Source organism: Thunnus thynnus, chromosome 2, assembly GCF_963924715.1.
Source record: "Thunnus thynnus chromosome 2, fThuThy2.1, whole genome shotgun sequence".
Classification (NCBI taxonomy): Eukaryota; Metazoa; Chordata; class Actinopteri; order Scombriformes; family Scombridae; genus Thunnus; species Thunnus thynnus.
Genome location: NC_089518.1, coordinates 20,842,750 through 20,860,343, shown reverse-complemented (window position 1 = coordinate 20,860,343; position 17,594 = coordinate 20,842,750). Strand labels below are relative to the sequence as shown.

Here is a 17,594-nt window from a genome sequence, read left to right as displayed (position 1 = left end):
AGCTCTATTGGGACGGATGCGTCGGAAACCCGGGCCGCTCGCCTATCAGATCATTTGTCACGAGCGATAGACAATTTACAATGAGAGAATTTTTCAATTTATTCATTCTGCTGTCACTGCACTTTTCTACCTCCACTCATTCCACTCAACAACCCCCTCCTCCTTTAACTCGGTCTCGTCTGGTGAGGGGCCTCCACGCTTGAACCAACCGCCTGCTTCCCTGTCTGATGCCTGTTGCTCACTTTGTCTTTTTTTTCAGCCTAAGGAAGAAAGGTGGAGTTGAAACACACGTGTGCAGATGACATGAGGAGAGCAAGCCCACTAACTTTAATCATCTTAAGTGAAGTAAAGGTGTGCTGGGGACATCCTGTGACAGCTGAGGGGTTCGGGCCCCCGTGGTGAAGCTGTGGTTGACTGTGGCTCGGTGATAAAGGAAAGGAACAGGAAACAGGGGGGATGAGGGTGCTTGGCTATGCCTCTTCAGGACTAAGCTCCTGGCAAGAGAAGTGTAACCAGGAGGACCACCCCATTAGATTTAAACAAAAGAAAGAGCTGAATTAAACTGCAGTTGATGTATTTACTGTCAAAAGCATGTTAAAGCATGGGCGAGAGAGAAAAAGCAGATGAAAGTCTAGACATGATAAATATATACAAGCATTTTAACCTATTTATTCAAATAAAAGAATTCAGTTCCACAAACAAAACCATCCTAAACACAGGGTTTTCTTTTAGTTGATGGGAATTCTTTTCAGGAGAAAGAAAAGGATCCCAGAGGGCAGGATCCTGCTTATTTTCACTTAAGAGGAAATGCCAAATAACAACTCCCACGCAGATAGACAGAGGACCTCAGCACAAATGTCTGGCAGACTGCAATTTCAACATTAATTACTGAAGGTGAACCAGCTGTCAAAACAGCCACAGATTTCGCTTTTGTTCACAAGTACCCCCCGTTAAAGAGGACAAACCACAGAACAGAACAACCTCGAAAGCCCAAAGCAGCGCTCTTCCCCTAAATCAAGAGACGGGAACTAAAATTCATGAAAGACAAAACAAGGATAATGTTTTCCAATGTTTTTTTTTTTTTCACTCTTTCTAAGCTGAAAATACAAGAGGAATACAAAATTACATCAGCAGCTTTGTTGGTCTAAATGCTCACTGAGAGCAGTTTGACCTGTAAAGCAGCCCCAGAGTGTTTCTCTATCTGCGATGTCCTTTGAAAGCCTGACGCAGACGGGTTGCACTGAATGGGCCTTGATGTGAAAGGCAGAGATTTTAGATAAATGTCCTCACAGCCAAGGCCTCTGCCCTCTTCCTGATGATGCATTCTTACACTCAAATACCCACTCCCCCTTTACACACATGCACACACACACACACACACACACACACACACTGAGGGCAGCATTTGTTTGGGGACAAGGTGACCCTGTTGCCTAGGGGCCTGTGAACAGGCACAATGAAGGCCTCTCATCCTGCACACACCCAGCCGGCTGTGTTGGGCTGATGACGGGTGGGGGTGGAGGGGTGGGATGGGGTGTGAGGGGCATCACAACACCCTGCAACTGCAGTTTTAAAACCCTATTCAGGAAGCCCCCTGAGATAGCTCCTTTCACACCCTGCACAGACGGAGCAAAATCCCCGCTTGTAACCCAGAGTCACGCAGTCAACAGATGGAGCAGCTATTGAGTGAAGGATTGCGCCGGCAGAGGCGGCTCCCCATCTATCCCCGCTGGAAACAATGGGGCAGCAGGTCAAGAGTGCTGTCTCCAGGAGGAGGGGTCAGGGAGGAGGGGCATGCTTCGACACAGTTGAGCAATGCGAGTGCTTTGAAACTCGGAGGAACTGAGAGAATCTTTTTTGGATGACGGGTGGAGGGGAGGAGGCTCGTGGCTGCATGTGAAGCGCTCCGGCTGGTTGCCGGGGATCAGACTCAGGTGGAGGGGGCTTGTGTGTGAATCTGGGACAGCAGTGATTGTGTTTAACCTGCAAACAAGAACAAAAAGCCATCCCTGCGCACATACATTTGCATGTTCAGAGAGAACACAGACTCACAGTTTAAACGCATATTTCAAGGACCAACTGTTTCAGAGTCTCAAATGTCTTTGTGCACAAAAAGCTGCATGTAAAGCACAGAGAATTTCATTGTTGATAAAAAAGCTCTGCAGTGAGGCTATATACACAAAGAGGATAGACACCTCTGCAAAACGCGAGAACATTTTCCCATAAAAAAACTGAAGTGGATACACTTAAAACTGCCGTCAAATATTGCACAACTAGAATGCAATTCTTTCTTGTTATTAAAGCACATAATTAAAAAAACAAATGCTTCACTTCAATGATTTCTTACAGCTCAAACACTCAATATTCTCCCAGCAGCATCATGTGAGATTACAGGGAAGTGCCAGACTTAAGCCTATATAAATAGCGTTGTTATATTGTTCTGAAGTCGTTATTAATGGATTGATTTCCTGTGTTTTCAAAGTGGAGGAGCAACTGTGAGGCACCGAGGATGAAAAGCTATGAATAGCTGCATGCTCAAATGCTCATGCATGTGAGCATGCACTGATGCCCACACATGTGCGCACACACACACACACACACACACACAAGTGCGTGATCACACAGATGATCACAAAGCAGTCGAAGCTCCCTGTAGAGGAAAGTATATCCATTTCCATTGACCAGCAGTCTTGCTATCATGTGGCTCTGACCTGGGAGTCAATTAGTCATCTAGGTTGCCCTGCCTCACTGGGTTTCCATGGCCAGGCAGGAGACAAAGACACAAAGAAAGTACAAAGTGATCCCATAACTTCAGTCTCTTTATAGGGCATAAACATTCAAACTACTTTGATGGCAAATACTGCCGCCACTTGTTCCTCATCCTTGAGAAGTTTGGTTTATGGGGCTATTTTGCACAGGAAGACACTCGTTATATAGCAGAAGGTGTAAGGAGCATTGCAGCAATTCTCCATTAACAGTCACTTGACAAGAAAGTACAGAGACTCAATAAAAGACTTCCTACCACTTGGGAAATGTTCACAAATCACACCTAATTAAACACAAAAGTCTAGTCCATGAAATTAGAGTGCAGAAAGTCTTTTCAAGATGGAGGAAAGAGGTTTTTTTTTTACATTGTAAAAACACACGTCTGTGCAAGGACACCGTTATTTCGTTCACATTTGTCTGCTTCAAACAAATTGTCAGCTAAGTATAGAGGGACAAAGTTTTGAGCTGTTATTCTTCCTTCCCTAGGTCATATCACAATACATCAATGGTTTGCCATTTCAGAATATGCTGCTGTTGTGATGTTTGAGCTGAGATTTGAAAAAAAAAAAAAAAGTCTATTACAACCACACTGAAAGGGATCAAGAAGTGCACAGAAAAAGAAAATGGCCATAAACACAGTGGCTTTTACTCAGAGTGCAACAATGCAGATGAAAGCAGAGAATGCACTTGAAGAGCAAAGCTGAGAGCAGCAGAAGACAAGAGAGTCCACACAGTTATCAGGTAGGGTCAGAGTGTCCTGGTCATCCACCAGACCAATTCAGCCCCAGTTGCCCCGTTTTCCTTTTCAGTGTGGTCTCACAAGGTCCCCTCGGTTTTCTGCAAACAATACTGCTGGGCTGCGGCCCTTATTTAAAAGATTAATAGGATGCTGTCTTGGCAGAGAAGCAATCAGCGAGGTTTCTGTGACAGCAGAAAAAGTGTGAAAACAAGGCAAAGAGGAGAGACCATTGTCACGGTTACCAACTGGCTGCCGCAGCTCAATTGAGATAGTTCTGGCTTTCAAGCCCAGCTGTCAATCACAGCAGCGAGCATCAATGGGGTAAATTTGAATGATAAAACGATAAGTCATGAGCAGGCGATTTTCCTGTCATCAGGACAGGGGCTGTTTGAGTGTAACTCACTATGGGTGGAGAGATTTCACTGCAGCCATATGGAATTTAGTTTTGCCTCAAGTTGCTGGCTTCACCCCTCAATCATGACAGAATGTGTAATCACCAAATGTCTTCCTCTCAATCCCTGTTACAATTGGCAGCACAGTGCTGTCACTAGAGATGGGGAAACAAAATGGAAAGCTGACTAAAAGACAAGCTTTAAGTGACACTTAATTTGAGATACCCAGGCATTCTCTCAGCTCCAGTAAACAGGATCCATCAAACTTCGCCCAGAGCCTGTTTGAGTCTGCAGCTGTCTGTGGGGAGAGGCACAGTACGCCTGAGAGGCCCTCAGTTATCAAGAGGACTGATGAAGAAATCAAGTCCTTTAATAGTTCCTAAAAACATCCAAGTAGAGGCACAGGAACGATTATGACACTTTCATAGTGCAAATTTTCATCTCATCCATGTCTATACTCAAAGCGTTTCATCCTTTAAAAGACAAACCCAGCAAATAAAAAAAAAAAAAGAAAAAAAACAGCACGACAGAAGCTAATGACAGCCTGAGAGAAGACGACAGAGAGGGTAAAAAAAAAAAAACACAAGTGAGCTGGTGAAGGAGTAAGAGAAAAACACTGAACAGCTGCTTTCTCCCTTCTTCCCTTTGCTCATCCCAGGAGAGAGTCCCATGCGATCTCCCTGATCCTAGTTTGTGGCTGACAGAGGGGACCGCAGCTCTGTTCATCTCCCCACTCACATGGCTCTGTGCCCCCCCCACCCCCTCCATCCCCCCCCTCGCCGCCTGCCTCACCGTCGCTCCGCTGCCAGGAGGAAAAGATGGTGAGGTGGGGGAGAGCGGGGGGCTACATCAAGGAGAGACTCTCCCAGTGGGTTCTCGTCAGTTCCAGGCCATTGCACCTTGCTCGCTGGGATTTTGTTTACACACACACACACGCGCGCGCACGCACACACATATCCTTGCAGAAGCAGATGACTATTAATGGAGACGATAATGTGCCATGTTTTCTGGCTGTACAGTCACATGTTCTGTTTTTAAGAACCATAACCGCTTCTGTAAGGTGGTGACAAAAAAAAAAAAAAAAAAAAGGAAAAAAACTCACAGAGCTTATTTAAGTGGCAGAGGAGCAGATAACGTTCCCAGTGATACGGTTGATGTGGTCAGTGGTAATGTGCAGCCAAAAGGCCTGACACACTTCCACGGTCTTTGGGGACGGGCAGAGAACGGCAGGCTGCCCTTGTGCATTCAGTCTCTACAGATGTTGCCTTGGAGAGCGGCTGACTGGCTGGCTGCGGTGACAGCTGGACAGCTGTTCCTATAGACGCAACCACAGAAGCATGCCACGGAGATGGGGGTGGGGGATAGTGCTGTATGTGTAGTTTATCTGTATGAAGTTCCCAGGACGTGCAAAGCTGTCACTTTTAGCAATGGTGCATGAGCCTGGATAAGGAAAGATGGCACTGAACAGGATATGGAGAAAGAGCACAGATGGGTAAATATCAGACACGGCTGACACTATTTAAAGAAGCTTCAATAACAAAACTGATTTTTTTTTTTTTTTTTTTGTAAATTCCAATTTGTCTATCCAAAAACGAACTGCCTAATGCAACACCAACTGGCTGCACTGGCACAAGTCAAAACATTTAATTTGATCCATGAGGTCTGTTTGAGCAGCCGTGACTTTTTATCATCATAAAAACAAGTAAAAGTTTAATATGAACTTCACAGGGAATTTCAAATTATTTTTTTTACTTCTTCATAAAAGAGGGGAGGAAAAAAAAATCTATTTTCAAAAGCAGAGAGGATAATTGGCTGAGCATTAAAACGACTCTGGACTTTGTGCCAACATCAGTGACTGCTGGTGATGAAAGGCAGTTTAAATTGGGGTCATGTTCAGATATTATACCTTTATCCTGCCACTTAAAAACACAGTTAACTAAAATTATGGAGACCTGCAGGAGAACAGCGCTGATTAAAGACAGCATATAGATTAACATCCTGACTGAGGACTGAAAAAAAAAAAAAAGAAGCAGTTGAAAAAGACTTGAAATGTTCGAAAACACTCACACAGTATTAAATGTTGTCACCTGCTGAATAAACACGCTGCAAATCATGAGTTAAACAGCTTGGATTGACGCCAGTCACTTCTGCCAAAACTCTCATTTTTCCTAAGCAGGCCGCGCCATTCATTATGCCACAAAAGGTCAGCAATTTGTTCAACTCAATAAAAATGTTAATAAAACTAAGAGCTCACAAGAAGCAGCACTCATAGCCTCTGTTCGCCCATCAAAACAGCAATATGTGAATGTGTGCGCCTGCGTGGCTCAAAGCACTGACACTGCTGCATTACGTAGGTCAAAGGTTGTACAGCGGCAGCTATCTAACAGGAAATATAGCTGTGGCCCCCCTCATAATCCTGGTCAAACTCCACCAACTGCAAAACACAAAGCAGAGACAAACACATGCTGACCAACACACACGCACACACGATTCTGCAGCCTACAACAAATAGGAGCTGATGTGCACCCCCAAACTGAAATCTCCAATTCCAGATCTCAACCCACTCTCCTAAATAAATGAAAAGACCCATTAGGCAGTGGGCTTGTAATTATATATGAGTTCTTTTAGAGGAAAAAAGTGATTACTCTGGATACAAGTCTGGAAGTAGGTGGGGGTGGGTTATTGCTAAGCAACCAGTCATTATCCTCCAGAGTGGAGCGAGGTGACCGGCCATCCGTCTAACTCCGGTGGCTTGCCTGGCTCCTGTGCAAACCCCCCTCCCTGCTTCTCTCCGCCACTCTCTCTCCCCCTTCCTCGCTCTCTCGCTCTCCTCTCTCTCTCTCGTTCTCTCTCTCTCTGCCGTCTCCCCGTCCGAATACAAACAGAGATAAAGAACGCTGCAATCGCTCTTGACACACAAATAGGTTAACACAATAAAGCCGGCTTTGCCTGGCTCACTCGAGGGAGGAAAGCAATTCCAGCAGCAGGCAGGAGGTAATAAAACAGGGCTAGAAGTGTGTGTGTGTGTGTGTGTGTGTGTGTGTGTGTGTCTGAGTGTGTGTGTGTCCATACATGTCCTCATGTCAATGTTCCTATGTTTTTGTATGTGAGTGGAGGCAGGCACACAGAAGCTCTTTGGCCTCAGGGCCTAATATCCCACGGATTTTCAACCCTCTCTTGACACAAATAATAAGACGAGAGAAAATTACGGAAATTCCAGGGTACTCCTCCATTTAGATTAAGGAAATGGCGGCTTCATATTCACCGTATAGCTGACCTGCACTAGCCCTAAACAAATACATAAATGTTTCCCAGTGGGTCACATGCTGGCTCTCTTGTAAATGGTCTCCAGCTTGGTTAAAATTCAAGTAAATTGAATGAGTTTTATCTGTGCAAGCCTCAGCTTACTCTCCCTGATGCGGCTGCCAGGCCTGGCAATAAATGATAAAAATCTCCAGAGTTTTATTAAATCGTGTTGCATTCACGCTGAACTCAGGGAAATGGCGAGGTTGCTTCTGCAATTACAATCCAGACCAGACAACATTGTTTTCTCCAGTCAGTGGAAATTTCATTACCTTACAGCAACCGCCTTAGAATTGGATAATAGTCTCTTTTTGTCACAGACACAAACCGTCTGTGGGAGGTGTGACACCAAATAAGTGTTATCCATTTGCAACAATATGCATCCAGCCAGTCGCAGTCCGGATGCTGGTCAGCATAATGCGCACCGTTATTCAGTGATATGGAGAAAGTGAATGGAGAAAAAGAGCAGTCAATAGCTAATTCCTGGATTGACTGTAGTATAATCAAACGCATTGAACCTTGATACTTCCATGCAGCTGATGTATCTCTCCTCAGGCTATTATAGACAGATGACGTAGGTCACACATGGCCCCACCTCTGGCATGTCAATAAAACAGAGAGAAGGGCCGGTACGCTTCCCATGGAAGGATTGAACTGTGAAGAAATCCCAATTAAAGCTTCTGGAAAAGTTTCACACATTTAGGTCATACAGGATAGCCATTTGTACGTGTCAGTCAATTCCTCTGCTTTTACCCGCTGTTCCCTCAACCAGGTAATCAAACAGAAGAGATGTAAAGTGGTGGCTATTGTCAACAGGGAATAAATTACTAAAGCATGAAGAGAAAACATCTTATCTGTCTGATGTATTTCCTGCTTCTGCAGAAAGCTACAAAGCCCGAGGGAGAGCAGTCAACCAAAATGCAGGGGAGATGGAGATTAGGATGATGTGCAGTTCCTTGTTCCATTAAAGTTTGATCTTCCTCAATAGCCGAGGAGAATCAGATATCTCCCATTCAAGATTAAAGTACACCAGCATAGAGGGGGAGATTAATCAGAGGCCTGCATGAGATAAAAACAGACTTGCTTCTGGCATGGAAAACAGTGGCAATAAAGAGTTCAGCTGATAATGTGAAACATGGCGAGGCACAATAGCAAATCAAACAGCATGTACGGGCCTCCAAAACAAATCAAAGCGCCGACTAGACTGCGATACAGTGGCTGGAGAAGTACAGCAGGGGCTGATCTGATAGTAACCAAGGCCTTCATTTTATTACTGGTTAAGGTTGAAGAGGGCACGCTGAGGATTTTCCCATGTTGCTCACTGTCGCCAGGCTTCTCATTCCCTCTCCTCCTCCTCTCCTTGAGATCAATGGCGCTGGGGTGATTTCACAGCAGCCTGCACTGTCACCCAGAACAAATCAATGTGACCATGAGGAAGGCAAGAGCGGCATTGTTTTTAAGGAGAGCAAATTCGCTGTTGGAGAGCTTGTCAGATTTGCTTTATTCTTCTCCCAAGAACACTTTGGAAGGAGCATGCCTGCCCTCACTTTTCTGGCTGGGTTATAGAGCAAACTATAAACTGCACAGCGATCACACAAGTGTACTCATTAACCACCTATAAACTGCACAGTTCCTGTTGACTGTATTTCATATGCACGTATGCATTTTTAAATTTAAAAAAAAAAGCACTAACCGCCCTAACCTTTCCAAATTAAAGGCTATACATTAACCTCAGGGGCCTGGTGAGACGTGACTTCCATTCAGCCTGACAGAGGGTGAGAGGGGGAGGAGGTCGGAGGATCATCGCCGTCCGTCATGCGCTAAGTGGCTGCAGATAACCCTGATGAAGAGCTGCCAACGTCTACCATAGCGGCAGCTCAGATCACATGAGCACAGCAGCGGTCAGGTAAACTGTATACAGCCGGAATGACAGCAAATCATCGACAGAGTAACGAGCAAAGAAGCATAACGCGGCGTCTCGCTAACATATACCACTCATCAGAAACACTGCAGGGGTGCATGTGTGCAATCACATGCCTGTAGTCTATTTTTGTGTAGCTGCTCCACGTTAAACAAATTCAGGCTGGAATTGAAATGCTTAAGCTCCTGTTTATGACAAGAAGATGCCTGCACTGTATTTAACACTCTTTCACTGCCACATCTCAGCCAGTATACTGAAGATTTATGTATTCATTTATGTGATATGAATTTTATATGTTATATAAGGGAAATCACGTCCTGTCATCACAAGATTAAACAGGTATTTTTGAACCAACAGTTAAGTGCCATGATTTCATTCATATACACGTCAGTATCATGGGGAAATAAAATGTTACAGACGTCTCACAGTTGGTCAAATATTGTAAAGCTGCAATGATTATTCAATAAATTGATTAGATGATGGACAGAAAATTAACTATTTTGATAACTGAATAATTGTTTTAGTCATTTTTTAAACAAGAATGCTGGTTGCATATGCTCAAATGAGAGGATTTGAAGCCTCTCTGTGTCATAAATGATAGTAAACTGAATATCTTTGGATTTTGGTAGTTCGTCAGACCAAATAAGACATTAGAAGATGTCACTGTGAGCTTTAAGAAATGACAGCAGACATTTTTTTCACTATTTTCTTTATAGACATAACGATGAATCGATCAATCAAGAAAATAACGGAGGTTTATCAATAATGAAAATGATCGTTTGTTGCAGCCTTAAAATATTGAAAACTCAGAACCAGTACTTTGCCAAGAGTGACCTTCAACCATTTTTTCCATGTCTTTTGTATCTGATCCTGGCACTGCGGAAACATCAGCAGACTAGGGAGAAGATGAGAGACGCTCGTCTGACTTTGTCAGTGCAGCTAATACGACTGTGGGTCAATCATCCAGCGCTACAATAGATATAGTGATCAGTTTGATGTATCGTAGCTGCTAACTGTACAACAAGGTATGCTTCAGTATGCAAAAAAAGCCAAACAGAACCACCCTGCCTGTACATTACATGTCAGATCCCATCAACACCATCATCTCTGCCGGAATAAATCACTGTTTTCACCTCTGTTCATTCACACTGACTGACTGAAGTGTTTGTGTTTGTTTCTCCGTAATGATTTGCATGTAATGCTTTCATTTTAAGTGTCTTCATGTCTCTACATCCTGGCTACTGATGTGCCATACAAATCTCACTTCAGGCACAACGGAGTTCATATGAAATCACGTAATATCGTAAAATACAAGAAAGGACACGTCTCTTTTGTTTGCCTGCACATGAAAAGTGTTAAAACAAGGACTGTTATAGACCTTTCCTGAAATGAAACACTTTGATCAGGTATCTAATGAGCTGCTGTTGACGGCTTTAAGAGAAAATGTTCATGTTCCTTAAAGAGTTGGATGATATAGTTATATGGTAAGAAGCTTCGTGCTTTCCTAGGGTATCAGCTTATCTAGGAATGGTTGTCTTTTCTTTGACAGGAGAAGAAAACATTTTTTTTCTTTTTAAATGATTACTTACATCTACAGTACGTTATTCAATAAATGGAGGCTGTGGACAGCAAAATCACTTCTTAAAACGTTATTTCATTTGTGTGAATAAAAATAAGCACTTTCATTATTAGGTGGCACACAAGAATGGACATGCATAGCTTAGACACTTCAGGGATGGGAAGATCTTTAGTAACACGTGTGCACGCGCACACACACACACACACAACTGTATCTACTATTTTAGTCATCTTAAGTGCCAAAATGAGTTTTGCTGCCTCTGGGTAGGTGTTGAGACAATCAAACCATGCAGGGATTAAAAAAGATTAATACACAGCGCAGGAAATTAAACTTCAGCGACTTTAACGATATTCATGAGTGGAGCTCACTTATTCACTTCAGGCAGCCACTTTAATAAGCAAAGAATATGGTAAAGAACCCATATGCTATCAATCAATCAACCTGATATGCAATTTGAGTTGCAAATTGACAAAATGCCTGGCTTCTTAAAGTGTGATACTTTTGTTAATACGTTGCTAAACTATGCTCCCAACCTTCCAGCTGCTGGCAGCCTAAATGAGTAAAGTAGATCAGATTTGACTTTAGTAAGTTAACTTTTCATACTTTCATCCACAAGTAAAGTAGGGTATAAATTACTGGTGCGATTAACATTTCCGTAACCCTGCTTCAACCTACGAATCTCTAATATTTCTTAAGACAACAGCTGATAGTGGAGAGCAACAGGAAACATGGTGAAAGACGAGAACAAGGTGAGTAAAGTCCTGAGCATGCAACAGGGCACTTGAAGGTCCAATGTGAGAGGAAAAAAAAAAAAAAAAGATCTAAGAGCAAGCCAGAAAATAAAGAGGCAAAACAAGAACTACAAACTCCAAAAGGTAATTCAGTGACCTAGATATTAAAGCTTTTCTGTCATTCCGTTTTCCCCTGCCTTGTCCGACCATCATGTTGAGTTAAGGCGAGCATTATGCTGGGGAGACTATTTGTTTAGGTGAGGAGCAGCCGCAGAGCTAATATGAGCACAATTTGCTCAGCAGGTCATAGGCGCAGAGTGGAGGAAGTAAATGAGGCAGTTCTGCCCCCTCGGGTGCAGCCACTGCCTCATACATCACTGGATGTTTTATTCAATACAGCCAGGAAGGCTCTATGGCAGGTGCCCTGACTGTGGGGGCGCCTGCCCTGCTGTAGGGGCCCATATTACATTCAGCAAGCTGCCTGTCTGCGGGGCTGCCGGGGAGAGAATGACTGGAGCCAGTGAGGAAGATAAATTTTGAGGATGCTTGTAGTCTAATGATAAAACAAAGTATGCAGCCTTTCCACTGCACAGTCAGCATAATGTGCAGGCTCATTTATGTGCAGGGTGAAGCTAAATATTACAGAGCAACCTCAGCAACCCATAAAGCTCAAAGTTCACAGGAGTAGAAACTGCCAAAAAACTTTTATCAGCCCACATTCATATTCAAATAAAACAAGAACAAGATAATCAGAATTTTGTTTCTATTTGCATTCAAGCCTCAGACTGCAGAGGACAAATTTGCTGAAGAATTCACAGGACAATGACAAATTGCCTCCAGACCTCAAATGCAGCACAGAGCATCATCCATGTCGCCGAGCACAAAAGTTTTACAGTTTTACGCGCACATCTCCATGAATTTTATGACTTCTTTGATAAAAGCCTGACACAATATGCGGGAACACTATAAAAAGAGATTGCATATCATTAACACTCCAGGGTGAAAAATCACTAATTGCAGCAGACACTATAGTCACCCTCCCCACACGCAGTGACGCACGGGGGCGTACAGATGAGAAATTCGCACCTTTTGCTCAGAGCCGCAACTCCTCTAGTGCCACATATTCCTGCCTGCGGTGCAATACCCTCGACAATACACCTAATTGCTACCCATACTTGAAAAGACCAATAACAGAGCAGTCCCTGAAGCCATTCGGGAGCGGCTCTCTAACAAGTCGATTTTTACAACACTTCCTTTATTGTGGGTCACGCATGGAAACAAAGGGTTGAAATCTGAGACATCGTTATGTGAGCAGCATCCTGGGGAGAAAAAAGTGAGCATTTACAAACATTCATTATTTTCTCCCGCTCCGCTATTTATCATCCCAAAAGGATTCAGCGAGGCTCTGGCAGTAGCTACGTTAATGGTTACAAAGAATGACAGACCATTCAAAATCTGAGAGACCTGGAGGATAAAACATTCACCATAAAATATATTTACCATAAATTGCTCCGTAGTGCAGACTAGAACTCCATGCAGATTGTAGCATTCACTGAGCAATCTGCCTCATACTTCTGTGGTCCAAATTAAAAAGGATTCATTCTGTTCTCCAAAATCCAGCAGCCGCTTTGTCGATGTCAAATGTTGATTAAGTTTATCCTCCTCTTCCGATGGTATGCAAATACACCGGTAACCCTGCGAATTAGATTCCACACTCTAGCCTCTAGCATGCAAAGTTAATAAGCTTTGCCTTTTTTCTCGACTCGGCTGCCAATTTTTGTCGAGGGCAAAAGCGCAGGTCGGCAATTTCAGGAGCGTCCTCGGAAGAATTGCGCACCGAGTGCGCTTCGGGTTTTTAAGGTTTAGCCTCCGGAACAAAGTAAAGGGTCCTGGTTGCTCTTCCTCTCGCTTGTAGATACCTCCAAATTACCAAACTGTTAATCGGATGACTGGATGGTTGAACTGCTACGCAGTATTCCCAAATCCACCGCTGTTACGCATGGGTTTAAAGTGGTCCGCCTGCTCAAACACGACCTTATGTGAAATATATCAAGCAAATATTATTTATGTAATATTATCTAGGCAATATTGTGTGAAGGTACCCTGAAAGAAATCAAGGCTGGGCCAAAGCAGCTGCCTGGAATATCCTAAACTGGTGCGATGCGATGTAAAATCCCGGTGATCAGCCTCTGCTCCGTCCGTCACTTTCTCCGCGGTGTCGGCAGCCTCTCTGAGATGTCTCGCCTCCCGATTTAGACTCAGATTTCCAGCTGAGGCTGTCCAGTAACCTCGATAGCAACACTCCGAGACCCTCTCTTTGGTGTATTAACCAAATAACTAATGGTTAAGTCTGATTAAAGAGCTAGCTGCTTCAGGCAGCTCCGGGATGCGGTCCTGCCCTTGTGCCGAGCTGCCGAGACTGACAATAACCCGGAACGCTGCAGACTGTCAGGCTGCACAGACCGCCCACCGACCAATCACTGCACTGAGGGAATAGAAACATTCCCACGGGTTGGCCAATCATCGGTAATTGAGGACTGTTACCATAGAGATGCTCGGCGTCCAAGCGTCTGAAACCACGTTGTTTATTCGCAGAAAAGGAAAAAAAAACCGTCTGATATAAATTGCAGTGGCAGAATGCAGATTGAGATATTTAATCACTATTTTATCCTTTGCAGCGTTTCAGCATTCCCCCCCCAGCAGCTTAATTAAAGGTTAACGCCACCACCATCATTTAATGGGTTCAAACCTGCAGGCATCCACCCTGCAGAAGTGCCCTTCAGCAAGACACTAGGCTATATCACCTCACGCTGCGGGAATGCTGCTCTGTAGCGGCTCTACGGGGAGAAATAAAGTGTTATTATGCAACCAGAATAAAATGAAATGTGATTAGCATACACAATCAATCTGCTGTTTATGAATTGGTGAAATGATCTTTAACTTAATTGGTTTGAAACTCATATAGAAGAAATATCCCATACAGATAATAAGCCTTGCAATAATCAGTTCATATCAAAAGTTTGGCTGCTGTGCGATTATCCAGTTACAACCTTAGGGATACAAAGTTTATTACATGATGTCAGATTTATTAGATGATCTATACTTTGAGGCGTGTCATTTAAGATTATTTCTTGCGGCGATGATTCAAAAAGGCTCATTTTACACATATACAGTGCACCATACATCCACCGACTACCTCAAATGTTAAATTGCCTAACTTTATTTCAGCAAGAATAGGACAGTATTTCTTAAAAGTATGACATATCTGTGACTGTCTACTTAACTTTGCAGAATTCCATCACTGACACCTCCGGCTTATATGAGTCACACAGGAAACCTTGCAAAACACCTATTTTTTTGCAAAATGTCATTACAACAGTGGGGAAGTGGAGAGTCTTACTTTGACAGAAGCCCTTAGTATTCTTCCTCTTCTTCGTCTTCTTCTTGCCAACTATGTCTGGTGCACACAGACCCCGGGACACACAAAGGCAGTACAAGCAATCACACATCATGGACTCTCATAATAAGCTGACGCTGGGAAGTGGGTGATGCAGCACTCAGCTTATGCCAGTGCTGATAAGAGCCTGAAAGTATTACCTCGGTCTGGCAGCCCGCTCCAAGAAATCCATCCTGAGCCAGGTCATCAATTCTGCCCTATCTGATTGCTCACCAATCCCTGGCAGCTCCATGTCGCTGTCCTGGCTTCTGCCTTTGAAATTCTCTCTATGACTTGCACTTTCATGCTAGTTCTTTCACAGAAACACCTCTCAGAGAAATAGGTACATACTGTATGTACATGTAGAGTCTTTTATGTGGTCTGAAATCTACATGACAAACAATAAAACAGTGAAAAGTGCTCCCAGAGAGGTACAGTACCCAGAACAATGGAGCGCCTGGCTACATCAATCCCTTAAATGTATTAGCTTCAATCATGTCTCCCTCTCATTGCTGCAGTGGACCTACAGAGCATACATTAGAGCCTGTGGAGTTCAATCATATCACCTACACTGTGTGGCTGCATAGTCAATCAAACACATGAACAATTAATTGAAAAATACTCAACCAGAGCTGTGTTGTGCTCCAGTGAGGCAGGCAGGCAGGCAAATAAGCCATTTGATTAGCTGATAAGCAGATGACTCAACAAACATTCAAGGCATGTTTACTGTGGTTTGATTAGAGAACGCCCAATACGCAGAAGATTGGACACAAATACATTGTGAAAACACTCAGCTGTTCCAATCCCCAAGGCAGCATGAGGGCACATAAAAACAATGAATTATTTATGGAGCAGACTAGCGAAATATCACAGCGGATAATTTTCTGTGGGCTATATTAAATGTAGTTTTCAAAACAATATGTCTTTGCATTTCCCAGGAATCATTCCCAGCGACAGGATCTAGAGCCCGGAGATTGGAAATCATATTTGATATTTCCCTGCCAAGAAACCCTATGAGCATTTTCCTAAAACAGCAAAGCAAGGGTTATTCACATGCTAATTGGGCCTCCTTCTTTCTTGGTAAATATGATCAAAGGATATTTGCTTTGTCTCTGTTTTAGGTATTAGCTCTGGTTGAAAATGAAAGACCTTGCAATCAAGGCAAGCTTTTGGCATGGCTCATCTGAAAGAAGGGTTCACAATAAATCCAGGTTCAGCTTCAATAAAAACCACAGCAACCTCTGTTTGAACAGGGCATCTCATAAATAAAGCTCTTGTACGCCCCATCCAGAGCTAACATTAGTGTCTGTCTCAGGGCTTGAAAGCCTTACGCTGTTACAATTTGTTCCTGAAAGTGAACTCAGTTTAATTGAGCAAAGTTCAAATCTCCACAAACAGCAAAGTAACAGAAAAAAAAAAAATCGATGGCAGCAGAGGCATGGAAAAAAGAGATAGCATTGATTTATCTGCCATTGATTCGCCAGGATCGCTGCATTGTGCCCTGCGGGTGAAATGCACGCTGTCTGCCAACTGATGGGGATGAATCTGAAAAGGTGTCAAGTGGTTAGAGGACACAGAGGTGGAGGATGAGATCGGGGGGCAGCCAGAGGTGGCAGGGGAGGAAGAGTAGACTGGAGTGGGAGCAAGGGCATGAAGTATCAAACAGAATAAGGCGGTATACGAAAGGCTTGATAAGAGGGGATAATGTTGCAGAGATGACACCTGCACTACGCAGGGTCGAGTCTCCATAGTGTTGCTTTAAATGTCTTTGACAGAAGCGAAGAGAGATCGACATGAAAGTAGAGAACTGACTGGAAGAGCAAAAGGCCTGAAGCTAAAACCGTCATAAAAACTAAGAAACCAGCTAAAACCAAGTCTGCTCTGTCCTGTTGACAATATCAACGCCTTAATGAATATAACATGTCTGACCCCTATTATAACTGTTAAAAGCAACAACAGCAGGGCATCTTCAGTTTATTCAGTCTGCTGGCTACAATAATACTGTATGAGTAAGCATATATCAAATCCCGCTGTTGCAAGTGCTTGACAAGACAAGCATCTTTTGCAATATTTTAAGTCTCAGCAATTGGCAAATAGATGCCTCTCCAGGGACTTTATACTGACAGTCAAATGTTGTAGAGACGAGGGGAAGCGAGGACAGAGATCAGAGGCCAGAGGAGCCATGCAGACCAAGACGAAAAAGTGTTACTCCTGAACTTTGGTATCTTTACAACATCCTCCTGTTTTGTGTTTGGCTGTTGGAAATCTCACGTCTTGGCTGGAACTGGAGGGGGGATTGTGTGTTTGCTATTGCAGCCCCCAGCTTGTGGTGCAACCTTCAAAAAAGATTGGATGGTATTTTAAAAAAAAAGCAGATAAGACACATTTTTTGCTATGGCCTTGCTATAGTGAAGACAGCAATATTTAATCTGTATTTTTCTAAGTTTGGTCTATTTTGTGTGATTTTCTTCTGGCATTTGTTCATGTAACTTTGTAGTGTGTGTTGTGTTCAAGATGCAATAAAAACAAAGTTGACTTGACATGAAGTGGTGTTCCTCAGCAATTTTTTGGTTGAGAGTGATTGTAAAGTGCTTTGTAACCTTGTTTTTTTTTATCCAAGGTTCAGTATAAGTGAAGCTGACTTGACTTGACACAAAGATTGTCACTTGTTTATGTCTTAGAAGGCTGTTTTTTTGAACTGTGCTTTGGTTCAACCCTCGAAAGCAT

The 17,594-nt window shown here is 43.4% G+C and overlaps 1 protein-coding gene across 2 annotated transcripts in view; it reads right to left on the bottom strand.

Annotated features, from left to right (window-relative positions):
* Positions 1–13,836, bottom strand: part of fam222aa (family with sequence similarity 222 member Aa) — a 50,635-nt gene extending 36,799 nt beyond the window's left edge. The window contains exons 1-2 of one of the 2 annotated variants that reach the window (XM_067609469.1): positions 13,534–13,836; positions 12,932–13,126 (exon numbers count right to left, since the gene is read on the bottom strand). The gene's annotated coding sequence lies outside the window, so the exon portion shown is untranslated. Of the gene's footprint in view, positions 1–12,931 lie in introns of both variants that reach the window. The other variant, XM_067609462.1, reaches the window with a different exon arrangement.
* Between the last annotated feature and the right edge of the window lie 3,758 nt (positions 13,837–17,594).